The sequence below is a fragment of the Callorhinus ursinus genome, unplaced genomic scaffold (assembly GCF_003265705.2).
Source record: "Callorhinus ursinus isolate GAN/ISIS: 27379988/994484 unplaced genomic scaffold, GSC_fseal_2.0 scaffold10, whole genome shotgun sequence".
NCBI classification, from domain to species: domain Eukaryota; kingdom Metazoa; phylum Chordata; class Mammalia; order Carnivora; family Otariidae; genus Callorhinus; species Callorhinus ursinus.
The window spans coordinates 81,110,462-81,130,618 of NW_027397072.1; the positions used below are offsets into that span (position 1 = coordinate 81,110,462).

Genomic DNA, 20,157 nt, shown 5'->3' on the forward strand with positions numbered 1-20,157 from the left:
CAAGACTTATAATAAAATGAACTTGACTCATCTCTCCCACTGATTTTTCTCTCCTTAGAGACAACCACTTATTACTCTTTTCATTGTTTCTTCTGATAATTGCTTCTACATTTCTAAGTAATAGCTTTTCTCATTGCTATCTCTTGCTTTTTCAGTTTTAGGTTTTATCTATTTCCTGTTGTGGAACGTTATTACTTAGCTCCCTTACATCACTCCATCACATTCCCACTTCCATTCCCCACATTCTCCCAACATAGTTATAATTTTTGATTAGATCAATATTCAATATTCATAATGATAGCTATGAGAGTTACTTAGTATATTTTGATTATATATCCTTTTAGGTATAACTTTCTATTTTCCTTGGAGTTAATAAACTTTCCCCTTTGCTTGGCTAAGCATGTATCACTAACCCACTCCCAACTTTTCACCAGGAGTGTACATTTCCCATCCATATCACACAGTCTTTTCTCTGCCCGCTGGTGCCATTGGTTGATCTCAAGACCTACTGCAACACTGTCCTCCTTGGACTTCTATGTCCCCTCATCCCGAGCAACCCTCGGATCATTCTCCTGTGTGTTTATTCTCTAGTAAATCCTATCTTTCTTTTCTTTGTTTTTTACTCCCTTGTTTGGTGGATCATATCCAAAGCTTCTTAGGACATGATACATGAGGGTAGCCTGTCAGAAAATGTCTTTATTCTACTCTTACATTCAATTGATAGTTTGTAGATGTATGTAGAATTCTAGGTTGAAAATCAGTTTTCCTTAGGATTTTGAAGGCATTGCTAGTTTCTAGTCTTGCTGTTGAGACATGTGATGCCAGTGTGATTCCCACTCCTTTGTGACCTGTTTTCCTTCCTGGAATCTTTAAGGATCTTTCTTTTGTCCTGAGTGCTCTGAAATTTCACAAAGAGTTGCCTTGGTATGCATCTCTTTTCATCCACTATGCTGGGGGTTAGTTGGTGCTCTCCACTTAGAGACTCATGTCATTTATTTCAGGAAGGTCTCTTTTGAGTTGATAACTTGGTAATTTCTTCTCCTTCATTTTCTCTTGGAAGTTCCAATTTCTCAGGATAATGAGACTGCTAAACTGATGCACTGATCCTCTATCATTTCTAGTCCATTTTCATCCTCTTTCTTACTCATGCTCATTATTCCTTCTGCTTCCTGGGAGACTTTCCCTGATTTATTTTCTTATCCTTTCACTGAGTTTTTCATATGCACTATTATTTTAAACTTCCAAGACAACTTTTGAATGTTCCTTTGTTTTAGTCTATTGGTCTCTTTTTTCATAGATACAGTTACCTTTTTTTACTTGTCTGGAAGCAGCTTTATTTTGCTTCTGAAGTGTCTTGTACTTATACATTGTTTCTGTCTCCCCAAAATTTCATTTTTCTCTTTTGTTGATTTTTGTTTTGTTTTCTGCTTGTATGTGGAAGCTTTCTTTGAATATCTGGCAATCCCTAGGTGATTTTTCATAGTCAGGAGTAAGTCACTTAAGAGCTTATTGGAAGCTCCCTATGAGTGGGTGCGGCTTGTGTCCTAGTGTGTACACTATAAGGAGATCTGGCAGGGCAGTATAGTTGGAGGACCCCCATTATTAATATTTGAAGGTCTTTCTCTTAGAATAGTCAGATTCCTGAGAGATCGTCACCAACGCCTGCAGTAATAGTGCAGACTACCATCGTTCTTGGAGCCAAATGGAGGAAGGAGATCAGGGGTTTATACTTTATACTACTTTATAATAGCATTTCCCTTAAGCTTACTGAGTCCAGGCTTAATCTAGTTCATTCTCTCTCTAGTCTTCTGTGGAGGTGGGGAGGATAGTTGGAGATCTAACTACATCACAGATGAACTTCAATCAATAATCCCATTTTTAGTCTCATATACACCCCACCTTCCATACTCAGAGTGGTGCCTCCTACTCTTGAAACTTTCTGGCACATAGTTGCTTACTTCTGGGTTTCTCCCCCACTGCCAAACAAGTATGAGCTTAAAAAAAAAAAAACATTTATCAATTAGCTATCTAACTGCTTTCCTTTTCCTGAGATGTTGTTTCATGTCTTTGTCCTTATGGGTCTATGTCTATATATTAAAAAAATTCCCTTTACTATATCTTTAGTGGGTTTTTGGGTGGGTGTGGCAGCATCTTCAATCCATTATATTTAACTCAATGCTCTCTATTTATTTTTACCAGCATTTGCTTGCCCTACCTTAGACCATTCCTGTATTTTCCAACTATTTTGTTTCAGGTGTCTCTTACAGTAATAATAAGAGCTAACATTTCTTGAGCACACTATTTGTTAGCTAATTTACATATATTATACATGCATTGAGGTACAGATACCACACATGCATTATCTCATTTAATACTCATAAAACACTATGAAGTAGGTAGTATGCATTATTCTTATGCTCACTTTACATATACCTAGTAAATGGTGTACCCAAGATGGAAATCCAGAGTCTATACTACTGAACTAACCACTGTAGTACTAGTAAAGGCACCTAGTTTTTTTAATCCATTAGTGTCTGTCCTTTAATAGGGAAATTTCAACCCATCACATTTATTGGGATAATTAATATAGATGAAATATATTTTTACTATCTGTGGTAAATTATTACAGAAATGATAATTATATTATTACAAATTTAATAATTATATTATTGCAAAAATAATATTATTTGCAGAAATTCACTCTCTTTTTCATCTCTGATATTGGGTTTATACATGTCCTTTGTTTTAGCCAACTGAATATCGGTGGCCTAGGGGTGCCTGGGTGGCTTAGTCATTAAGTGTCTGCCTTCGGCTAAGGTCATGATCCCAGGGTCCTGGGATCGAGCCCCACTTTGGGCTCCCTGCTCGGCAGGAAGCTTGCTTCTCCCTCTCCCACTCCCCCTGCTTGTGTTCCCTTTCTCGCTGTTATCTCTCTCTGTCAAATAAATAAATAAAATCTTTAAAAAAAAAGAATATAGGTGGCCTCTCTCTCCTTTTCCCTCTGCCATGAACACAGATATGTCTCAGATAAGGCTGATCCTTCATTCCAGGTCCTACAATAAGAAAAAACATGGAACAGACCTATAGCCTCAAATAGAACCATACCCAAGCTATGGCCATCACATAATGTGAGCTGGAAATGAATATTTACTGTCATAAGCTACTGAAAAAATTTTTTAAAAGATTTATTTGTCAGAGAGAGAGAGAGAGAGAGCACAAGCAGGGGGTAGTGATGGGCAGACGGAGAAGCAGGCTCCCCGCTGAGCAGGGAGCCTGAGGCGGGACTCGATCCCAGGACCCTGGGATCATGACCTGAGCTGAAGGCAGTTGCTTAACTGACTGAGCCACCCAGACACCCTGCTACTGAAATTTTTGATTGATTTTGATTCTGTTTGATACAGCATCTTTTATCTTCTAAATCCATAAAAACTTTTCTTTTGCTGAAGTATATTCTTCAGTATTATCTTTCTAACAGGTCTTTAGGAACATAAACGTTCTTAATCTTTGAATGCCTAAATATGTCTTTATTTTGACCTCCCACTTGAACATTAGTTCGGCTGGGTATAAAATTTAAAATTTGAAGTAATTCTCATTCAGAATTTTGAAATTAGTTTTTAGTTTTTTGCCCCATCCCCACCCTATGTCTATTGTTTCTAATGCCGACTTGAGTTTCATTCCTTTCTAGATAACCTGCTTTAATTTCTAGAAGTTTTAGGAATTTCTCTTTATTCTTGAAGCTTTAAAATTTTAAGATGACATTTCTGGATTATTTTTCCTTTTTTTCTTGCTCAACACAAAGTGGACTCTTAAATCTGAAAATTCATATTTTTCCATTAGTTCTGGGAAATTTTTTTGAATTATTTATTTGACTATTTCTTCCTTTCTTTTGTCTGTGTTACCTTTAGATCTCCTGTAGGAAAAAATGTGCAATTCTTTTCCATGCCTTAGGCTTTCTGTCTCATGATTGACAATTATTATTACTTTATCCGTTAGAACTATATTGAAGGAGAATTTCTTGGTTGATTTTATACTTTCAGCTGAATCCATTCTTCTATGTATCCCAATTATTTAAGTTTTCATTTCATAAATTATTACTAGGTATTAAAGTCAGGATTCAAATCCAGAGCCTGTGCTATTAACTACTACATTACAAGTAAATGGTATTTTTTCTTTAACCTAATTGGAGTCTTTGTTCTATAATAAATAAATTTTAACCCACCTACATTTATTGAGATAATTGATATGCACAAATGTACTCTTATCATCTTGATTTAAGGACATGAAAATCTTTAAAATTTCTCTGAGAATATAATTTATAAAGTACTTTTCTCCTTTCCTATGTTAAGGCTATTTACTCAGGGTTGTTGTGGGTTTTTTTTTCCCAACGTGATTTTGATGAAAGGCATCAAAAGTGTTGCTTTTCCACAAATAACTAGGTTAATCTTGGCTATTTGCATTTATATTTGAGATTCTTTCTTCATCTGTCATTGAATGTTTTGCTTTTTTTAAAGATTTTATTTATCTATTTGAGAGAGAGAGAGAGAGAGAACGAGCAGGAGGAGGGAGAGGGAGAGGGAGAAGCAATTCCCGCTGAGTAGGGAGCCCAACATGAGGCTTGATCTTGGGACCCTGAGATCATGACCTGAGCTGAAGGCAGATGCTTAACCGACTGAGCCACCCAGGCACCCCTGTCATTGAATGTTTTGATTAGAATAGTTTGCCTCCTTCTGATTGTAAAGAAGGATCAGCATTTGGGATTAGACTGGCATGAGAAGCTTGTCTTCTGGACCTCTCTCCCTCCTAGGAGTTCATTTGTTCTCTGGAGCCCTAGTCACATTACCTAGTTTGTGGGTCTCCTGTGCCAAATTTCCCACTTAGGAGAAGTGTTCTAGTACTTCGGAAGCAAATATGGAATCAGCTCTTTCCACCTCTTTCTTATGTCCTCCAATGTCCCTATGAAGGTCTGGAGGCCCTTCAGAGTCCACCTGTATCCTCCTGAACCCCAACATAGTGAATATTTCTCTTTTGAAAGCAGTTCACTGTTGAAAACAGTTCTATTAACCTGGGGACATATGCTGCTGTTACCACTGGATGTGCACAGTGAAAGAAGGGGAAGGGAAAAGACTGCTCCAAATATAGTTATTTAACTTAGTGCCTTCACATTTGTTTGGAAGTCCAGGCCTGTTCTTTGTAATCTTTTATGCTGAGTGTTGAGAAATTTTAGAATTGCTTTTGTGGCCCTGAATTTTAAACAGGATTTTCCTTTTCTTATTTTGCCACCAATGCAGTCCTATTCACCCTTTGTCTTCTAGGAATTCCTAAAATTTCTGGAGTATGAAAATTTCTTGTGTTTTTTTGTGTTACCAGAGTTCTGTTTAAGTTATTTCTTTAATGGAGGCAAGGATAAATCATATCTTCAGTTCTTCAGTTAGCCAACTTGATTTAGTACTTCATTTTAAAAATACGATTTTTAGTCTCTTAAACAAAGTAAGGAAAGGGAAAGAGGATACATTTGTGTGTAAATTGCTTCCTCACAGCTACTTCCAATGGGTTTAAGTGAGGGAACTTTATCATCAGTCTCATAGTCCACACCCACTGGAGACTATGATGTCTTACCAAATCAGTTAACTTTTTGAATTTCTTGGTACACTCCCCCTTTTACTTTTATGTCTTTACTTGCTCTTCTCCCTCAACCCACCTTTCACCTAACTTGAATATTCAGAGTTGTCAAGCAGTCTATTTTCTCTTATATAGAAAATCATCTAAGACATCACTTTGCGGGGTGCCTGGGTGGCTCAGTCGTTAAGTGTCATCTGCCTTCAGCTCGGATCATGATCCCAGGGTCCTGGGACTGAGCCCTGCATCGGGCTCCCTGCTCGGTGGGAAGCCTGCTTCTTCCTCTCCCACTCCCCCTGCTTGTGTTTTCTCTCACTGTCTCTCTCTGTCAAATAAATATATAAAATCTTTTTAAAAAAAGATATTAGTTTGCATTAAAATGTTAGGAATTTAATATGTTTTCCCTACCAGTAACATGTATACTTTGAAAATGAATGAAAGAAAGCAACGCTAGCAGTGCTCACCCTAAGGGGTTGCTATGGGCTGAATGTGCCCTCTAAAATTCATGTTGAAATCCTAATGCCCAATGTGATGGTATTAGGAGGCGGGGTCTTTGGAAGGCAATTAGGTCATGAGGGTGAAGCCCTCATGAATGGGATTAGTGCCTTTACAAAAAGACATGCGAGAGCTTGCTTCTGCTCTCTCTGCACTTTCTGCCTTGAGAATACCATGAGAAATCAGCTGTCTGCAATCTAGATGAGGTCCTCATCAGAACCTGACCATGCTGGTGCCCTGATCTGACTTCCAGACTCCAGAACTGTGAGAAATAAATTTCTGTGGTTTATAAGCTATGCGGTCAATGGTAGATAGCCCTGCCTTCTACAAATCGGATCCTTCAGCAGCTCTGTTCAAGTGTGCAATGTGAACTGTTGACAGTCATTTATTGTTTCTTAGTCCTTTATAGTAAAAGATAGTAATAATGTTTATTATTACTATTTTGAGCAAAAGTCAGTGAGGTCCCTTGGATATTTGTTGGGGGTAGCTGGTTGGGTAGTTATAAAGAGGCACCTTTGGAAAAATGAAGGGTATGATGGATGAGGGTACAAGGGAGGGATTTCATTTTTACTTCAATGTCTTCTGACTTTTCTATAGAAATGATGTAAAGACAACAAGAATTTCTGAAATCCCTCCTCCCTGCTTTGTGATCTCTCTTTTAAGGAAGTTTCCTGGAAGGAGATAACTCCATTGTGCACACCCGTGGCTGGGAGGATTAATCCACACCAAAGTGGCCAATCTATAGAGCAGTGTCAAATCACTGAGGTATGCACATGAAACAGGATAATTATTTCTGACAACTGCCCCCAATAATTGGATCCCCCTTACATTGGGTGGCAAGGACCTTAATGTCTTGTCCAGATTCCATGCCTTTCCTGCCATTTTGGGGTTTTTAACAACTCCCTTGATTTTCATTCAATTGCTTTGGTAAGCTTGGATTAGAGTACTCTGATCTATCCTCCCTAATTTGAGGTTCTTTCTTTATACTTCACCATTTTGATTCCTGTCAAACACAGCAGTGTTTTTGTTTTAAGATGAGGTATAACTCACACTAATCTTAAGTGTACACCATGATGAATTTTTACATTTGTACACAACCGAACAGCCAGATCAAGTTATGAAATGCTAGCCATTACCAGCTAACCTAATGGTTTTACTATTATTAAGTTTAGAATGAGTGAACGTAGCACTATAGTGTCCGTGATATAAAATGAAAGAAAGTTGCATAATCCCATCACAGTTTAGAATTAGAAAAGTCAGGATAACAGATTTGCTACAATATTGCTATCTTTGCATGCTCTTTCTAGAGCCATCTATGTAGGAACACCATGAAAAATATCTTTTTAATGTTAAACATGTTTTAATATGCAAATTAAAACATAAAATATTAAAGCCTCCATGTTATCCACACTTTATCACTCATCTTCCCCATAAGAGTCAATTTCAGGGTTCAACATGCTATTCTCTAAATTCTCCTGGGTGTCCACCATGGTTACTTTAGAGTCACAGAGTCACATAAAACCCACATAGTAGCCAAGTCCCTAAAGAGCTACAGCTATAATTTACTTCTTTTACAAATTATCTCATGCTTCCTATTCCTGCCCCAGTTTAATACTGTATAAGAGAAGCGTCTGGTAAAGTTTATATTGTTGTGTGTTTGTAACATTAAATACATCTGAAATAAATAGGCAAACCTGGAACTACTCTCTAGGTTTTGTTTTTCTTCATTTTTAGTGAATTTAAGTACACATCACACATGATAATCCCTGGCTTTCTGGTTTTGACATTCCAAAATGGCACACGGGCTCACACTTTGGGTTGAGCCCGTTTGCCTTTGTTCAAACCAACAAACTGGACATTGTCTTTGCACAGTTATTTAGAGCTCTAAATAGTTGTCAAGAATGTGTAACCAGACATGTAATTGCCCAAAGTGCCCTTTTTCAGACCCCATGTTAACTAAGTGCATTCCCCTCATTTCTCACATTTGCCAGGCTTGTTAGTTTCTCAAGCTTGCTAGCCCAAAAGCTCAGTACTATCTGTGTTTAGGACAGCATCTATGCAGCTGGAATTTAGCAAATGTAGAAAAATAAAGATAATTACTTGTAGAGCAAGTTCAATATAATAGCAAGTATTTCCACTTGTCAAGTGACAGAATCTTTTACATAGAAGCTTTTCTCTTGAGGAGAGGCAGCCTGATATAGGAGAGCAGGACAAGCCAGACATCGTCTAGGCTTCTCTGCATGAAGTGGTGTGACCTTGAGTAAGTCCCCTCACCTAAATCTGGCCATGATTCTCTGCAAGATGCCAATCGTCATAAAGCTGTATCATTTCAAGGCTGTGACAAAGATCAGAGGAAATAGTGAGCAGGAACACACTTTGTTAACTAGTAAATGTCCTGCAATCTTTGCAACTTGCTTTACTTACTGAGAAGCAGTAGTTTCATACTTCTCAGGGATCACTGAACTTACAGCCTTGAACAGGCAGTGTACATTCTCTGTTCCAGCCCTTCTCTGGTAGTCCATGGGTCCTTCTTGGACTCCACTAGGAAACATCGGGAGGCTACCCATAAGGTATGTCTTGAGAAGTAATAGGTGGTCTACATTTCCCCACGATATCTCCTGTACTAGAGCCTGTTACTGGAACTTGAAATACTCCCCTTCAAACCTTCCCATCTCAGAATTTGGCAAAGCCTTTTTGGAGAGAGTTTGACAAAATATACCAAGAACTTTACAAATGTTCATAGTCTTTGATTTTTCAATTCCACTCCTAGGAATTTAACTTAAGGAAATACTAGCATGTGTGATATTTAAAACAGTGACTGATTAGAAATAGTGTAACTACACAAGATTGGTTAAATAAATCATATTACAGTCAACACAGCTATTAAAAATTAGATTGTAAGAGAATATTTAATGATGTTGAAATGTGCATAACATATGAAGTGAAAAGAAGCAGGTCACCAAACTGCACAATTCTAATTATATTAAACACACGCGCACACAGGCGCACACCCACACACATGCCTATGAAAACAAAGTACATATATTTTAATTATTGTTGGTAAGGATTATAGGTGAATTTGTATTTTTTCTCTGTATTTCTTCAATGAATATATGTATATTTATAATCAAAAGAATGTAATTTTTAAAAATCCCTCTTTTGCATTAGAGAATTAGATCTTCCAAAACTTAAGTTACCTAAAATTTACTGGTCAAAAGCATGAGTTGTCCACGTGAATCTGGTGTTTAATCATGGATTTGCTACTTTCTAAAGGTGCAATCACGGCCAAATTACTTAACGTTTCTGCGTTTTAGTTTTCTCGTTGATGACAAGGGGACAACAAAAGTACTTGCTACACAGGGTCATGCAAGGCTTAAATAATACAGATAAAGTGCTGAAGTATAGTGCCTGGCACATGGTGAGCACCCAGAAAGTAGCAGCAGCAGGAGAGCCCTGCATTCTGCCGCACTCTCCCCCTGTGACATCAGCACAGGCAGTGGGTCAGTCTGATTTGTGGCTGCCTTCTTGCAGAGTACAGAAGGGATGTTGGGAGGGGAAAAGGTTGAGGACCCAGAGGCCAGAGCTGGAGGGCACCTTCTTCCCATCTGGCTGGGTCAGCCCTGCCAAGAGTCCTGTGCACTCAGTGCGGAGAAGCGATATTCTTTTGTATCCTGATAAAATCTTCATGAGAAAAAAGGGCCCCACTTTAACTTTTCTGGCATAAATTGTTCAGAGTAGCCCAATACCAGCTGCTGGAGGAACGACATATTCTAATTTCCTGACTTGTACACAGTAAAGTTGCATTGTATTGACAGAGCCTTGCATTTAATTTCCTTAGCTTTTTAGACACAAACAAAGCATTCCTAACCAGAAATTGGAAATAAAAGGGAATAACTGCACAATGGAATACACATGCTGATTTGAATATCTCATTGAGTCTCATAAATACTCATTAAAATAAATGCATGGATGTAACAAGGGAAATAAATATTTTTGCTTCCAAAGGCATGCAGCAGCAATATAATCATATTTAGAAAATATAAAGAAAGTCATCCTTTTTTTATCCATGCCACCATATATTCCCTTAGGTACAGTATTATGTCAAGGAATTCTGTCAAACTTAGCAAAAGACAGCATCTTTTCAAAAAATTAAATAAACGTGCTTAAATTTCAATTAAAAAAAAAGAAGCCTCTCCAAAAGCTAGTGAAACAAAAGCAAAAATGAACTTTTGGGACTTCATCAAGATAAAAAGCTTCTGCACAGCAAAGGAAACAGTCAACAAAACGAAGAGGCAACCCACAGAATGGGAGAAGATATTTGCAAATGACACTACAGATAAAGGGCTGGTATCCAAGATCTATAAAGAACTTCTCAAACTCAACACCCAAAAAACAAATAATCAAGTCAAAAAGTGGGCAGAAGATATGAAAAGACACTTCTCTGAAGAAGACATACAAATGGCTAACAGACACATGAAAAAATGTTCATCATTAGCCATTAGGGAAATTCAAATCAAAACCACATTGAGATACCACCTTACACCAGTTAGAATGGCAAAAATGGACAAGGAAAGAAACAACAAATGTTGGAGAGGTTGTGGAGAAAGGGGAACCCTCTTACACTGTTGGTGGGAATGCAAGTTGGTACAGCCACTTTGGAAAACAGTGTGGAGGTTCCTCAAAAATTTAAAAATAGAGCTACCCTATGACCCAGCAATTGCACTCCTGGGTATTTACCCCAAAGACACAGATGTAGTGAAAAGAAGGGCTATATGCACCCCAATGTTCATAGTGGCAATGTCCACAATAGCCAAACTGTGGAAAGAGCCGAGATGCCCTTCAACAGATGAATGGATAAAGAAGATGTGGTCCATATATACAATGGAATATTACTCAGCCATCAGAAAGGATGAATACCCAACTTTTACCTCAACATGGATGGGACTGGAGGAGATTATGCTAAGTGAAATAAGTCAAGCAGAGAAAGTCAATTATCATATGGTTTCACTTATTTGTGGAACATAAGGAACAGCACGGAGGACACTAGGAGAAGGAAGGGAAAAATGGGGGGGGAATCGGAGGGAGAGATGAACCATGAGAGACTATGGACTCTGAGAAACAAACTGAGGGTTCTAGAGGGGAGGGGGGGGGGGGATTGGTTAGCCTGGTGATGGGTATTAAGGAGGGCACGTACTGCATGGAGCACTGGGTGTTATACGAAAACAATGGATCGTGGATCACCACATCAAAAACTAATGATGTATTGTATGGTGACTAACATAACATAGTACAATTAAAAAAAAAAATAAAAATAAAAATAAAAAGCTATTTCTAGCAACACAGTGGGGGAAAGTCACAAAGAATAGTTCAAAGCCAGTAAGACACTACTTAAAAACATTTAGCTTATTTACAAATATCCCAACCAAACTGGGGATAACTCTATGCCGAAAAATATTCCTTTTGGCTTTCCAACAAGCAAAATTAATTTCTATTTGGACCATTTCCTCTTTAGTTTTTTCCTGTTTTTTTTTTTTTCTCTGTCTGTAATATATTTGTAAAGAGGTCTAAGAAATTTGTTTACAGTCTAACTTAGGATAATTCTTTATGGTGATTTGCAAGCTGAAGTCATTTATTATAACATCAGTCTATCTGAAAATTACAGTGTAAATGAAAGCAACTTGTAGCTAATGGTTAGAAGGAAGTTTTGTGTGATTTTTAAATTTTATGGGTTTTACACAGTGCTACGAACTCAGTGTGTGCCTAATAAATACATGTTAGATAAGGAGAGGGATGGCAAGAGAGCAGGTGAAGAAGTCATAGTAAAAACTATCAAAACCACCACTTTTCTAAACTATCCATGTGCTAAAATGGAAACCACCAAATTAGGGTCAGAAAGAATAATGGTCTTTAACTTCTATAAGAAACATCAGAATGGTTAAATTACTGTTATAGGTTGAATTGTGTCCTCCCAAAGAAAGACATGCTGAATCCCTAAACCCCAGTACCTCAGAATGTGTCCTTATGTGGAAGCAGGGTTGTTGAAGATATAATTAGTTAAGATACAGTCATACTGGAGTAGGTGGACCCTTAATCCAATATGACTGGAGTCCTTATGAGAAGATGGCCATGTGAAGATACAAAGGAAACGCCATGTGATTGGAGCTATGCAACTGTGAGCCAAGGAATGCCAAAAATTGCCATTAAACTACCAGAAGTCAGGAAGAGGCAGGGAAGGACTGACTCTCCTACAGGTTTCAGAGGGAGCGTTGCCTACCAACACCTTGACTTCAGATTTCTGGCCTCCAGATTGTGAGACAATACATTTCTGTTGTTTTAAGCCACCCAGCTTATGGTACTTTGTTAGGGCAGCCCTAGGAAACTAATCCAATCACTTTATTTCATTTTCTTTTACAATGTCAGTTTATATTTTTTAATTCCTAAAATAAGGTATGTTTGTAGAGAGAATTTGTAGAACATGTCTTGGAAGAAGGAAAAAATATCATTCACAGTTTTGCCAGCCAAAGAGTACTAAAATTTGATGTATTTCCTCCCAATTTTTCCTTTAAATAGTTTTTAACTTTTGTGCAGCTATGACTATAATCTCATACCAACTTATAGTGATATTTTCAATTAGCGCAATAACATACATTTCTATATTACTACAAACTTTTGGTAAACATCCTTGAAATTTGTCAATATAAGCAGTGTTGCCCAGATTATTTTTGGGCAACTCTATTTTATTATTCTAATGTTTTCATTTTTTCAGTCATTCTATTGGATCTGACTCTTAAGAAATTAAAAATCATCTCATCAATTCTCTCTACATTGTGCTGCATGAGAAATTGGAGGTAGGTTATTTAGTAAAAAAACAGGCCATCAAGTAGACCCTAATAGATCATGATCATACTTAAGACAGGAATTCTCAGATCTATGTATAAGAGGTAGTATGAGAGTGAAGCATTTGATAATTAGTGAACTGGTTAGTGACTACTTGGTCTCATGACACCAGGCTGTGACAGTATAGACTGTGGTAGAACCAGAATCTGGTTTCCTGATTCCCACTCCTGCATCATTTCCACTCAGTTCATGGCCATGATTTAAAAATGCCTTAAGTGCTGCTTTGTTTTGAGCTCAGCATAAATCTACCTAACAGATATCTGTGTCATGTGATCATAGAAATCTTGGTTCTAGATATACCTTAGCTTGTGATTTGCAAACTTTTCTCAGCCATGGAAACCTTATCTTCATAAACTGTTACTCATATTCCCCATTTATAAAACATAGAAAAGCAGAACCCGTGTGATGACAGGGAGGGCCAGGCAACAAGCTCAGCAGTCCTATTACCAATTCCCTAACCGTCCCTTGGGATCCAGGCAGCCCCTGAACTGCCTCCAGGAAACCCCAGGGCTTAGGGAAACACCTTTTGTAAAAGAGAACACATCGTCTAGTTCTTCATCCACTCCATGTGTAAAATGGCTATACAGAAAGGGAGTTTCTTAAGGTCTGTTGTGTGTAAAGAATTAAGTTATGAAAAATAGCTTTTCAATTTTTCCTAGGCCTAGTTCTCTCTTCTGAATGACTGTCTTGTTCCCAGTTCCTGGAAATTTCAAAATGGGTGGTGACATTTATAAGTTGGTTTATGTTGTTGCCATATCCAGAGCATTCCCTCTTCAATTCCTCTTGCCATCTATTGGCTCTCCACTTCCTCCGCATTTTCTCCTCTCTATATAACTGAAAAGCTAAGTTGTGAATTCTAAAAATCATTTTTGTGTAACTCTTCTCCACAAGTACTATTATAAATCTGAATACAGGTAGGCAGCTAATAATGGTAAGTTCAAATGCAATAAAAGATGCGATTCTGTGAGAATAAGTGGTCTTTCCTTTTTGTGACTCTGAGTGGCATGTCTAGGAGCGATAAACACTTTATGCTGATCTAGATACACATTCTTGTCCAGCTCGTCCTCTCCCCAACACCAGGGTCCGCGCTCCCAACTAACCTCACGGATCTGCCTGTAGCTAAGGATTAGGAGAAATCCAAGTGATCCATGTCAGTCATGGCTGGCCTCTTGATCTGGTCCTGATGATATTTCCTGAGTTAGTTGGCCACTAAATATAGAATATACACAGATAAGAAGATAAAGATGATAATTATATTTATTCAAAAGAATAGGAAAGGCCTCAAATTTTGTAATTCATAAATATGGCATTTACAGTTCATAGTTTATCATTGGTAGGTCACCACTTAACCTTTTATTATAGAGCATATTTTAGAAGATTTTGAGAGTGGAATCACTATAATCAACTGAGAACTGCAAATCAATAGCACTGGCCAACTTGCATATCACCAATGGAGACTTGTGGTTCATTCATTTTTAAAGGGATAAACTTGATTATGATTGAACTCCTCTTCAGTGGAGGTTCTGATGCATATTGGCCAGGATCTGATGCATCATATTCAAACTCATGATCCTATTTCAGTTGTGAGATATTAAATGGCTGAGCATTAGAGAGGCCCATTGATCTAGTCACTTCCTGAGATTTCGCTGTATAGAGACTTAGGACACAAATATGTGATCAGTAAAAGTCTGTTATCTCTTTAGCTAGCAGGCCTACCTTGGCCTTTTGTTGGCAGAGCCTGATTCCACTCACTCAACCATCTATCAAAACCAGACATACTTGACAACTATTTAACGTCCCCACCCGACTTCCTATGGCTTGCATCTTGATTTCTAAAGCTAGGGCTATCTCTGACCTCATTTTTGAGGTCCCTTGAGGATTTTGTAGGTAAAGGACTTTTCACAGTGGAGCTTGTTTGAAGCAATCCTTACATGCAAAATACAAATTTACAAAAAGGATAAGTTGAGAGACAGTAATCCCCTTCATAAAACATTTCAAATAGGTGTTCTATAAAAAGCAAGTTCCTCTGCGTTTAAAATATTGTTCCATTTTTTAAAAAATATGTTTACCAGAAACTTTTCCATGAACACATAAAGTAAGAGGAATCTACATTTTCTTTTTCTAGCTAGCTAGGGACATCTAGCCCAGTTGCCCAGGGTGAAAACCTGCTCATTAACACACTCCTCATTGGCTCATCTCCATGTTTCACTTTTCCTTCTCTTTCACTTGGGCTTCCTGCAATCATCTCTTAAATAAACTACCTGCACCAAATCTTTGTGTCAGGATCTCCTTTTGGGAGGTCTGAGCTAAGACGACTTCCTCATCACAGAAGTGACAGCATTGATAGCCCTGGTAGCTAGGGTAGGATGTTTGTCTTGCTTCTGGTCTGCTTCTTCTTTTGTTGCCCATTTGATCTGCTTCTGCATCCCTCGCCTTCCAGCCTGTTGTGCACTAGAGTACTTGCTTCCTTTTAATTCAACTGATAATGCCAGTCAAAAAAGATTCTTATTCTCTCTACCAATGCTCAAAGATGGCTTTTAAATGACTGAGCTTTGCTGCCAAATCTACAAGTATCCACATGTTCCATGAACTTCCGTTGCTCATATCAACCCCTTTCCACTCTGGCTAAGAGGTATGAGCAGATGTAGGGCTGAGGCCTGGGTTATATAAATGAGAGTCTCTAAGGTCCTAAGAGGATCTTTCAGTCATTTCCATCCAACCCTCTAATCTCACATGTTAGAACACTGAGGGGCAGAGAGGGTGAGCATTTGCTCAACAACTTGTCCATCAGAGAAGAGGAACTCAGATCTCTGACCCCTAAGCCAGGCTTTCCCCTCTCTCAGATTTTCCTGAACACATTCCACCATTGCTTCCTTTGCTTGACTCAATTCCCCCTGCTCACCTCCCTACTTCCAACATTTATTTTCAGGCGTCCTAAGTCCTCACTAACCCTGAGCTCTTAAGTTATATTCATGCAGTCCAGTGTCACAGATCTGCTGCCCTCCTTGCCCTTCCTCATACTGAGGTTAAAAATTGCCACCAATATTTTTGCAACAAAGGAAAAACTAGGAAATAAGTAAAGTGACGTACAGTGGTTGTCATTGACAACTTGCATAATTGAGCTCCCCTCGGGATTTCTGTGACTGGGTGAGATAATTGCCCACTGGCCCATTGTACCCTGGGAAGATGCACACTTATATCCCACAGCCAGCTAAACACATAAGCATCTAACCTGCCACTGGGGCTCTTGGAAGCCAAGGCTAGGCTGCTCCTTCCTTGACTTGACTGATAATTTGGCTTCTGTTTTTGACTCCACCTCACGCATGCCTCAGCTGGGTCTCCCGGTCCCACCTAACCAGTCTAGATTTATCTCTCGGGGTTCTCTGAAATGAGTCCTCTGGCCCAGTGTGGCCAGTTTCCTCATTTTCAACTTCACATTCTTTGTCTAAGCAAGCTATCTTTTCCTCCAGCCTAAAATGCCAAAGTAGCATCTATTTTCCAAATTATTATCTTGATTATCTTTTTGGGTGGGTTTGTGTTCTCAGATAGATTCTTAAGGACAAGGGCCATGACTTAAGTCTACTTCCTGATATTATGTATTGCACATGGCTTGTTATGGACTAAATGTTTGTGTCCCCCTTACATTGAAACCCTAAGCCTCAGCATGGCTGTATCTGGAGATGGGGTCTCTAAGGAAATAATTAAGTTTAAATTCATAAGGTCATAAAGGTGAGGCCCTGATAGAATAGGGTAGGTGTCCTTAGAAGATGAGACACCAGATGGCTTCCCCCATCCCCCCCCCCCACCCCGGGTACTAGCACTGAGAAAAACCCATGTGAGGACAATAGTGAAAATGTGGCTATCTGCAAGACAGGGAGACAGCTCTCACCAGAAACCAAATCAGCTGGAACACTGATCTTGGATTTCTAGCCTCCAGAACTACGGGAAAATAAATCTCTGTTATTGAAGCCACACAGTCTATGGGATTTTATTATGGCAGCCTGGGCTAACATAGGGCTGCTGATTGAGAAAATGGTCCTTACCCTTGGATCTCAAGTGGAGTTACAAGCTGGGCGGGTGTCACTGCTTCTGCGTGAAAAGATAACTAACTTCCCACAGAGTCCAAAACTAAACCTTCCTTTGTCACCACCACTCAACAACTCCTATCCTTTCCTCTGTGCCTGACAGTATCCTCCCAAGTGTGAACAAAGCTCTGGGCCACAAGCAAATCTTTTACCCCCTTGTCTACACTGACTCTGGCATCCCATCAGATGCCAAGTCTTAAGAGAGTCTACTAGCCCAAGACCTTGTATCTCCTTTCTCCAGGCCTTATTCCTTTGGCCTGTGCTCTTGAGATGGCCCCTTCATGGCTCTTCTAACCTCTGATCTTCATCTCGTAAACAGAAGACGAAACAGAGGCTCAGAATTTAAACATGTTCAAGGTTGCACAACTGATAGAACTAGGTTCAAACCTAGTTCCGTTTTGCCTCAAATCTAGCATACTTTCCACTAGACCTGTTTAATGTTCTTTCTATACAGCCAGAATTTATAATGTTCTGCCTTTAACTATAGATACTTGTGAAACTGTCTTAGACCCATTATCAAATTGTAAGTTCTTTGAGAGTAGCTGGCTTCATCTTCCTTATATCTTGGGCAATGGCTAAGTCTGTGTCTTGTGCTCTGTAAGGCACTTCAAGAAAAGGTCCTGAATTGAAAATGAGAAGTAACTGTCACAATGATAACATGGGCAATAGCAGTTTAGGAGAGATTCAGAGAAAGCTTGTAGGAAAAAGAAGAGTTGGTTTCTGAGTTGAGTTTGAGGTGATGGAGAATCTGGCCAGGCAAAGAAGAAGGCAGTGGTCTGAGTTGGGCCTCAATATCATGAGTGAACCTGTAGAGGGAGGTTGGCTTGGGGGGGGGGGGGGGGGGCGGAAGGGGCTGCATTTCTGCATTGGGTTCAGCTGTGCACACCAAGCAAGTCAATTAACTTCTTTAAACATTGGTTTCTTAATGTGTAAAGTGGGAAAAATAAAAGTACCTACCATTCGGGGTTAATGTGAAGAATAATGAGATAATGTACATAAAGGACTTAGCACATTTTTGGGACGGAATATGTGTTATCTATTATTAATAATAAATACTATTAAAATACTATTAGTAGTAATATGGTCTGAAATTTCACATGCTTACCAACCTAGCTCTCTGAGTAAATAATTATTTACACACAGATAATGCCATTGCTGTGAATACATTAAAAAACAAAATCATTTAAAAGTACTACTAAATTTAGAGCAACATGTTGGTTACCATGATTTTCCTAATCAAAGGATTCCAGGAGTCCCTTACAAGGGATTCTCATAGTTGAAAATCTTGGAAACCAAACCGTTGAGAGGCAGGAGTGCGCTAAACATATTCTGGGTAAAAGATTAACTTGGCTGAATCAGAATCCTGGATTTTCAGAGTAGGCTGACCTAGTGAGAATCCCTGCTCTACTTCCAGGCTGTGCTTTTAAGAAATTTAGGCACATTTCTTATCTTTCAGTTCTTTGGTTTCCTTATCCTTAAAATGTGGATACTAATACACAAGGGCTACAGGACAGGTTAAATTGGGTACTGTACATAAAGCAAGAACTGGTAGATGATGATGACGGTGATGTTTGTGAAGCCTAATTGTGAAGGGCCTTAGATTTTTATCCTGTAAGGCTCTTGTTCCCCAAGTGTGATCCCTGTAACAGCAACGTTAGCATCATCTGACAACTTGTTAGAAATTCATATTCTCAGGCCTATCCCCAGACCTGCTGAACTCTGGAGGTGGGGTCAGCAATCAGTGCTTTTACAATCCTTCCTGGTGATTCTGATGCACTTCGGTTTGAAAACCTGCTGTGAGGTAATAGGGAGCCATTGAAAGTTTTTGTACAGTGGAGGGATGTGATAAAAATGACTGTTGTGCACAGACAATATATTCCTTTTAACAGGATCAAATTACCTAACTACCGACAAGCTTCCAAAGTTGCCGGCAGAAGCCCGTTCATCGATCCTTAACGATCTCCAGGCACAGAACGGGGGGTTAGCACTTAGGGCTCCAAACACAGTGCTCACCTACCGAGGGAGGTAAGGAAGAGAGCGCTGTTTTGGGTACTGTTTCCACCGAAAGCCTTGGGACCCGGCGGCCAGGTGATGCTCAACGAATTCCGCACCTACAAGCCTGTCACAAACGTAGCCTGCAAGACAGAGAGGAAAAGAAAACCGTGTAGGGAAACCGGAAATGAGGGTCTTAGGGGTATAGAATCTGATGGTGGGGGAAAGGGATGGGATACGCGGGGGGTGAGGGGAAAGGGAGGCCCCTTGTCGCTGGGGGTGGCTACACCCCCTCCGCGTCCCTTTAGAGCCCGGGCGCGGCCGGCCGGCCGGCGGGGCGCGATGGAGCCCCTCCCGGAGACAAGGGTCCCTCCGCCCCCGTGCGTTTGCGGCCAGGGTCCAGGTCACTTCTGCTCCCTTTATTGTTAGTGCGAGATGGGGCGTTTCCTCACCCTCGGCACCTCACCGGGGACGTCCCGCTCCGTCTCATCCCTACTCTAGCCCTTTCCGCGAGCGCCCCGCCGGCCGCCCGCCGCGTCCCGGCCACTGTGTGCGCTGCCCGCCGGCCGGCCATTGTTCGGGCCCCACCCCTGCTGAATATTCACGCCGCGCGGGCGGCTCGCCCCGCGCCCTCCCCAGCGGGGCTCGGGCTGGGAGTGCGTTTCCGCTCGTTTTTCCTGCCGGGGAAGGAGAGGGGGAGCTGTTTTCTCTCTCCTCAGAATATATTTTCGGTGTCCCGTTTCTCCTCCTCCCTCACCGCCGCCGCCGCCGCCCCCTCCCTCCCCCCCTCCCCCCCCGCCTCCGCCCCCGCCTCCCGGGTTATCTTTGTCTCGCTGCCTCGCGCTCACTCGCTCAACTCTCGGCGGCGCCGCGGCCCCACGCTCCGGGCCCGTCCTCCAGGCGCGCGGCGCGGGGCGCGGGCGCCGGGGCCTGAGGCGGCGGGCGACGCCCGGGGGCCTGACGGCCGCCCCGCGCCATGGTGTGAGCGCCGCCGCCCCGCGCACGCTCCGTCCGCCCTCCGCGCGCGGCCCGGGCCGGCCGAGAACCGCGACCAGCCCGCCGCCGCCGCCGC

The 20,157-nt window shown here is 40.6% G+C and overlaps 1 protein-coding gene across 3 annotated transcripts in view; it reads right to left on the reverse strand.

The window, feature by feature from the left end:
* The window catches only part of RFX8 (regulatory factor X8), a 255,588-nt gene extending 235,606 nt beyond the window's left edge, over positions 1-19,982 (reverse strand). For 2 of the 3 annotated variants that reach the window (XM_073897874.1, XM_073897872.1), the window contains exons 1-3: positions 19,538-19,907; positions 19,107-19,228; positions 14,109-14,217 (exon numbers count right to left, since the gene is read on the reverse strand). The gene's annotated coding sequence lies outside the window, so the exon portion shown is untranslated. Of the gene's footprint in view, positions 1-14,108; positions 14,218-19,106; positions 19,229-19,537; positions 19,908-19,933 lie in introns of those variants that run through there. The other variant, XM_073897873.1, reaches the window with a different exon arrangement.
* Between the last annotated feature and the right edge of the window lie 175 nt (positions 19,983-20,157).